The 8017-nt window shown below is 44.1% G+C and overlaps 1 pseudogene; it reads right to left on the reverse strand.

Annotated features, from left to right (window-relative positions):
• The window catches only part of LOC140185456 (F-box/LRR-repeat protein 6-like), a 40981-nt pseudogene extending 33213 nt beyond the window's left edge, over positions 1-7768 (reverse strand).
• Positions 7769-8017: the final 249 nt, after the last annotated feature.

Here is an 8017-nt window from a genome sequence, read left to right on the forward strand (position 1 = left end):
TTCACCCCCCTTGGAAGTTTTCATGTTTTAGTTTTACAACATTGAATCACAGTGGAGTTAAGTTGGCTTTCTTGACACTGATCAAGACAAAGTGAAAGCAGATTTCTACAAAGTGATCGAAATCAATTACAAATATAAAACACAAAATAATTGATTGCACAAGTATTCACCCCGTTCAAATCAGTATTTAGTAGAGTAGATGCACCTTTGGTGGCAATAATAGCCTTGAGTCTGTGTGAATAGGTCTCTATCAGCTGAGCACATCTGGACACTGCAATTTTTCCCCATTCTTCTTTAAAAAACTGCACAAGCTCAGTTAGATTGCATGGGGATCATGAGTGAACATCCCTTTTCAAGTTCAGTCACAAATTTTCAATTGGATTGAGGTCTGGACTCCGACTTGGCCACTCTAGGACATTAACTTTGTTGCTTTTAAGCCATTCCTGTGTAGCTTTGGCTTTATGCTTGGGGTTGTTGTCTTGCTAGAAAACAAATCTTCTCCCAAGTCGCAGTTCTCTTGCAGACTGCATCAGGTTTTCCACCAGGATTTCCCTGTATTTTGCTGCATTCATTTTACCAGCACCTTCACAAACCTTCCAGACCCTGCAGCAGTGAAGCATCCCCACAAAATGATGCAGCCACCACCACCTTTTACGTTAAGGATGGTGTGTGTTTGGCTTACACCATATATAGAAACAGAAAATCAACAGCACATTACAGCCCTCAGGCCCACAGTGTTGTGCCGACCGTGTAACCTACTCTAGAAACTGCCTAGAACTTCCCTACCGCACAGCCCTCTATTTTTCTAAGCTCCATGTCCCTATCTAACAGTCTCCTCAAAGGCTTTTATATTCTATTCCCTTTGAACTGTGTGTTATTTCCCTTAAGTGTGTTGGACACTTTACACCCTGGTTCGAAGAAACGTTGTCTCATTTCTACGTACATTATATATGTTATATACATTTATGCAGTTAAACGACAATAAAGTTCACTTGATTGGAGTTGAAGAGAACACTGGCAGGGATGGCAGCAGAGCAGCAATGGCTGGAATTTCTGAAAGAAATTCGGAAAGAACAGGATATATACATCCCAAAGAGGAAGAAGTATTCTAAAGGAAATATGAAGCAACTGTGTCTAACAAGAAGAGTCATAGCCAGCATAAAAGCCGGAGAGGGCAGCTAATAAAGGAAAAATCAGTGGGAAGTTAGAGGATTGGGAAGCTTTTAAAAAGCAACACAAGGCAACTAAAAAAGTCAATCAGAAGGTAAAGATGGAATACAAAAGTAAGCCAGCCAATAATATTGAGGAGGATACTAAATATTTCTTCAGATACATAAAGTGTAAAGGAGAGGTGAGAGTGGATATCGAGCTGCTGGAAAACAATGCTGAAGAAGTAGTAATAGGGGATGAACTGAATAAATGTTTTGCATGTCTTCACTGTTCATGTTGTGTAGTTGGATGTTCAGAAGGCCTTTGACAAGGTGCCACACATAAGGCTGCTTAACAAGCTACGAGCATGTATATGACAGGAACGACCCTAGCATGACCAAGAACATAGAAATCTATCTCACATTACAGGACCTTTGGCCCACAATGTTGTGCTGACCATGTAACCTACTCTTGAAACTGCCTACTATTTCCCTACTGCAGAGCCCTCTATTTTTCTAAACTCCATTTATCCCTCAAAAGACCCTATTGTATCCACCTCCACAACCATCGCTGGCAGTGCATTCCACGCACCCACCACTCTCTGTGTAGAACAACTTAGTTCTGTCATCCGCCTTGTACCTACTTCCAAGCACCTTAAAACTATGCCCCCTCGTGTTAGCCATTTCAGCCCTGGGAAAAAGCCTCTGGCTATCCACACGATCAATGCCTCTCATCATCTTATATTTCTCCCTCACCAGTCCCCTTCTTGCACGGTCACTCAGTTTTTGAGGATGGCCCGCTCTAGGCAGATTTACAGCTGTGCCATACTCTTTCCATTTCTTGATGATAGACTTAACTGTACTCCAAGGGATATTCAGCGACTTGGAAATTTTCCTGTATCAATTTCCTGACTTGCGCTTTTCTATAAACTTTTTGCGGAGTTGCTTCAAGTGTTCTTTTGTCTTCATGCTATAGCTCCTGTTAAGATACTGACTCACCAGCAGTTGGACCTTCCAGATACAGGTGTATTTTTACTACAATAAATTGAAACACCTTGATCGCACACCGCGATCTCCATTTAACTAATTATGTGACTTCTAAAACCAATTGGCTGCACCAGTGATGATTTGATGTGGCATACTAAAAAGGGTGAATACTTATGCAATCAATTATCTTGTGTTTTATATTTGTAATTAATTTAAATCACCTTGTAGAGATCGTTTTCCCTCTGAAACAAAAGTGTCTTTTTCTATTGATCAGTGTCAAAAAAGCCAGACTAAATCCACTGTGATTCAATATTCTAAAACAATAAAACATGAAGACTTCCAAGGGGATGAATAGTTTTTATAGGCCCTGTATATATACTTACTGTAATTCAGTTTTTTCTTTGCAATATTTATCACATATTGCACTGTACTGCTGCCTCAAATTTAACAAATTTCATGACATATGCCTGTGATATTAAAACCGATTCTGATTCTGAGGTCATGATCTGTTCTTACTGCTACCATCAGGAAGCGGGTACAGGAGCCGTAGAACACACACCACCAGGTTCAGGAACAGTTATTACCCCTCAGCCACCAGGCTCTTGAACCAGAGGGGATGACTTCAACTCAGTTTCACTTACCCCAACATTGAACTTTTCCTGCAACCCATGAACTCACTTTTAAGGACTATACAACTCATATTCTTAATATTTATTGCTCATTTATTTTTAATTTTTTCTTTTATTTCATATTTGCACAGCTTATTGTGGTTTGCACACTGGCTGTTTGTCCATTTCTGTCGTGTGCAGGTCTTCAATGAAGTTCCATGTTGTATCCCAATAAAAAATTACAATGACATATCGGTACTTTAATAATAAATTCTGAGGAGCCGAACTGAAACAAAGTAATGCTGCTGATGTGTCAGGAGAGGAAGTTACTGGCTTACCTTCAGGGTGTAACCCACTAGGCTGTTCCAGTGGCAGAGAGAGAACACGCGAAGTTGTGAAAACCTGTGTGTAAAAAAGCACATCAATGCAGATCAATCAGTTGGCAACTTCTCTCTCTGTTCCCTACCTCTATAGTAGGAAAGGAACCTGAATTCGGAGAACCAATAACTATCTGCACATTAAACTCATTTCACTGCACGTTTCTTAGCAACTTGGGTAGCACGGCCAGACACAGGAGCAGAATTAGGCCATTCTGCCATTTATTTTCCCTTTCAATCCTGCTTTCTCTCTGTGACCTTTGATGCCTTTACTAGTTAAGTACCCATGAACCTCTGCTTTAAATATACCCAATAAATTGGCTTCCACAGCTTATAACAGTGGGACAGTGGGATAGAAGCTGTCCTTGAGCTTGGTGGTACGTGTTTCCAGGTCTTTGCATCTTCTGCCCAATGGGAAAGGGAAGAAGAGAGAATGTCCGGGGGGGGTGGGGAGGTTTGGTCATTGATTATGCTGGCCGCTGTATCAAATCAGCGAGTCCATTGAGGGAGGCTGGTTTCCATGATGTGCTGGGCTGCATCCCGAAGACATGGAGGTTGGTGGGGTGATTAGCCAATGTATGTAGGCAAGTGTGGAATCTTGGGCAGGGAGAATCAAAAAATGGATCTGCAAGGACTCAGTGGGCCAAACGACCTTTGCTATTGTCTCTCTTTCAGAGGTAGAATCCAGGTAAGAGGGTTGACAGGATTAAGGGGGGAATAAAACAGGATTAGTGAAAATAGGTGCAGACTCAGTGGGCCATAGGACTATGTTTAAAATACCGTATGAATGTTTGATGGCTCTGGGTCGGAACTCACTGGAGTTTAGAAGAATGGGGGGGATCTAATTGAAACTTAACAAATATGAAAGCCCTACATAGAGTGGATGTGAGAGGATGTTTCCTATAGTGGGGCCTCAGAATAGAAGGATGTCCATTTAAAACATTGTTTTGCGGCAGCAGCACAATGCCAATACATAATAAATTACAATATGAAATACATACTGTACATAAAACAAATTAAATTAAATAAGTAATGGAAAAAGGGAGCAAAGAAAAAAGGAAAAAATAGTGAGTTTGTGTTCAGGGTCCATTCAGAATTTGGATAGCAGAGAAGAAGCTGTTCCTGAAACATTGAATATGTGTCTTCAGGCTCCTGTACCTCCTCCCTGATGGTAGGAATGAGAAGAAGGCATGTCCTGGGTGATGGGGGTCCTAAGTGACTGATGCCGCATTGCCTTTTAAAGACGTCCTCGATGCCCTCCTGGGGTATGACTCGATTCCTCTGCAGACTTGCAGTTCTTGTCCTCAAGTTTAAGTCCATTCAGAGACAGACCATTTCATCTCTCTTCACGGTACATCAGAGCCCTCATTTATGTCCCCCAGCTGAAAATACATCAGCTCTGACAACCTCAACCAATCATGTCGAAACCACTAATGACAACACTTTTGCCTTAACAAACCTGTTCTTTGTCAGCCAGCTTAAGGTGTTCTGGATTTTTTGCTGAACCGGAGGCTGCAATTTATTTCCAGGCCTGGCCCAGCAACGAGAGATGGTAACCTTGCGCCACAGTGTGGGGGTTTCAGCGGCTGCGTTCCATAGCTGACACACTCGAGCCATTCTGTTTCAAAATGCAGGATCAAAGATCAGATCAAAAGAACACCTCAGCCAAAAGATAGAGATTAGCTTTAACTGTCACACGTAAATCCAAATGCATTGAAACAACCAACACAGTCCAAAGAAAATGTGTGGCCTACAAATGTCGCACACTTCCAGTGCCAACAGAGCATGCCCATAACTTACTAACTCTAATCCGTACACCTTTGGGATGTGGGAGGGAAGTGGAACACCCAGAGGAAACACACATTCACACGGAGAATGTACAAACTGCTTGCAGGCAGTGGTGGGAATCGAATCCCCATTGCTGGCGCTGTAAAGCACTGTGCTAACCACGCTACCATGCCGTGTATGTCCAGTCTGTAACTCTCAGGATGCAGCAGAGGCATTCTTGTTCTATCCAACTGTATGAAACAGAAATTTAAAGTCACCATCCCACCTCCAACTTCGAGCCCTCTCACGATCCTCCACCTACCAAATCCAGAGTACTCCCAAGTTCATTGACGGTACAGAACACCCAAAGGGTTAATTAACTAGTATAAACCTGGAGCACCACACACCAAGTGCTGGAGGAACTCAGCAGGTCAGGAAACATCTATGGAAATGAACACATTTGACGCTTTGGGCTAAGACCCTTCATCAGGACTGAAAAGGAAGGGGGAAGATGCCAGAATAAAAAGGTGGCAGGGAGAGAAAGGAGGACAAGCTAGAAGGTAATAGATGAAGCCAGGTGGGTGGGAAAGCTGAAGGACTGGAGAAGCAGGAATCTGATAGGAGAGGATAGGAGAAAGGGAAGGAGGAGGTGATAGGTAGGTGAGAAGAGGTAAGGGGCCAGAGTGGGGTCTCGAAGAGGGAAGGGAGTGGGGAAAAGAAAAAAATGTGAAAAAAAGTTACCCGAAGGAGTAATTGATGTTCATGCCATTAGGTTGGAGGCTCCTAGACCTCCTCCACCCTGAGAGTGGCCTCATTGTGGCACACGTCAGAACAGGAATAGGGATAGGAATTAAAATGGTTGGTCACCAGGAATTTCTGCTTTGGCGAATGAAGTGAGGTCCCCAATGTATACTGTAGCTGAGTGGTGGAATCAAAGGGGAGCTAATGGGAGTGCAGGGAGAATGAAATAGGATTGGTTGTGGGATTGGCATCAATGGGTGTTTAATAATTAGCACAGACATTGGGACAAAATTCCTGTCCTTGTCTAAATTCTGTACTCATCACCATCCACCTCCCATCCACCCCACCCTCCCCTCCATCTCCAAATCCCACTTTCATCAGCCCTACACTCACATGCCACTAGTCACCACACATGTGCGTCAATACCTCAACGCAGAACATAGAACAGTATATCACAGTACAGACCCTTTGGCCCACAATGGTGTGCTAAACTTTTAACCCACTAAGATCAATCTAACCCTTCCCTCCCACATAGTGCTCCATTTCTCAGTCATCCATGTACCTATAAGAGTTGAGAGTCGAGTCATATAACACTACAGCACAGAAATAGGCCATTCAGCCCATCTAGTCCATGCCAAACTAATCTGCCTAGTCCATTGACCTGCACCTGGACCATAACCATCCATGTACCTATCCAAATTTCTCTTAGGCGTTGAATTTGAACCCACATCTACCACTTGCACTGGCAGTTTGTTCCACACTTTCACCACCTTCTATGTGAAGTTCCCCCTCATGTTCCCCTTAAACATTTCACCTTTCACTCTTAACCTCTAGTTCTAGTCTCACCCAACCTCAGTGCAAAGTGCCTGCTTACAAATTAGCCCATCTATACCACTCATAATTTTATATACCTCTATCAAGTCTCCCCTCATTCTCCTACACTTCAGAGAATAAGGTCCTGACCTGTTCAACTTTCCCCATAACTCAGGTCCTCAAGTCCTGACAACATCCTTGCAAATTTTCTCTACACTCTAAATATTTCTAATGTATCTGCCTCTACCACCACCCACACATCCATGCATCTACCACTCTCCAAGTAAAAAGCCTACCTCTGAAATACCCCTATACTTCCTTCCAATCACTTTAAAACTACACCATTTCATATTCACCATTTGGCCCTGAGAAAAGGTCTCTGGCTGTCCACTCAATTTACACCTCTTATCATCTTATACACCTCTATCAAGTCACCTCTCATCCTCCTTCACTCCAAGAGAAAAGCCCTAGTTCACTCAGTCTATCCTTATAAGACATGCTCTCTAATCTCGGCAGCAACCTAGTAGATCTCCTCTGCACCCTCTCCCACCTTGGCCCCTCACCTGCAGAGAAATGGTACAGCTCCTCTGGATGACACCACGGAACGGAAGATATGAACCAACACTTCAATCGGAAGCTGTTGACCCCACCAGTCGACTTCCTCTTCTTTCTGGTCCTCTGGTTCTGGACCTGTTGCTTTGTCCTGACCTTCAGCACGTTCGGAGCTGGTGCCCCTCATCTTTGTTTTGGGCAGAGAGAGATTCACCGCACGGGCATTAGGCGTCTTGTTCAGCCGGCAGTTGTTTCTCTTGCCACTTGACTTTCTGGGCCTGGGCTTCCTCTGCCCATTGCCCCCATTGGAAGTCATCAGGAGCCTGTCACTGTCGGTCTCATGAACCGTATCATTAGTGCCATTGCACCGCCTTGTCCGCACCATTTACTTCGCTGGCTTGGTTGTCACCCAGCTGCGTGATCCACCCCGACTTTCCACACTCCCTTCCCGTTTGCGAGATGCCTGCCTGGAGGTGTAGGGAGACAAACAGCCTCTTATCGGGGTGTACCCTCTCAGTCCTCCTCATGAAATACTTTGGCTGAACAAGTCCTTATCCAACAGCAAAAGCACCAAGAGGAACGTCACAGTGTCACTAGAGAAAGAAAAAAAAATCATTTCACTGTTTGCTGACTGAAATCTCACCCGTGGCAGTGAGGTAAAATAGTATATAGAACAGGCCCTTCGGCCCACAGTATCTGTACCAACTACGATGCTGTTGCAGTGAGCGTCCATCATCGAAAGCCACTCCCCCGTGGTAGCCAGCGACTGGCCCATTTAAGAAGCATCGCAGCCCATCTCACTAGATGCTGTTTAGCTGATGAGACCACGGCATCACTGGAGTTCACATCTAGCACATGGAAAGCAACCGCTCTCCTTTTGCTCTGTGGGTCACTGTGACCCAAATCACAGATGGTGCCACAGAAAGTGGAAGTTTGCTGCAGGAAGAGAGGGCCTTGCGCACAAGCAGTAGTAACAGAGTATAACTTGAAGGGTTTACTGAATGTTTAGTGCGTTTTACCTGGC

The sequence above is a fragment of the Mobula birostris genome, chromosome 20, assembly GCF_030028105.1.
Source record: "Mobula birostris isolate sMobBir1 chromosome 20, sMobBir1.hap1, whole genome shotgun sequence".
NCBI lineage: Eukaryota > Metazoa > Chordata > Chondrichthyes > Myliobatiformes > Myliobatidae > Mobula > Mobula birostris.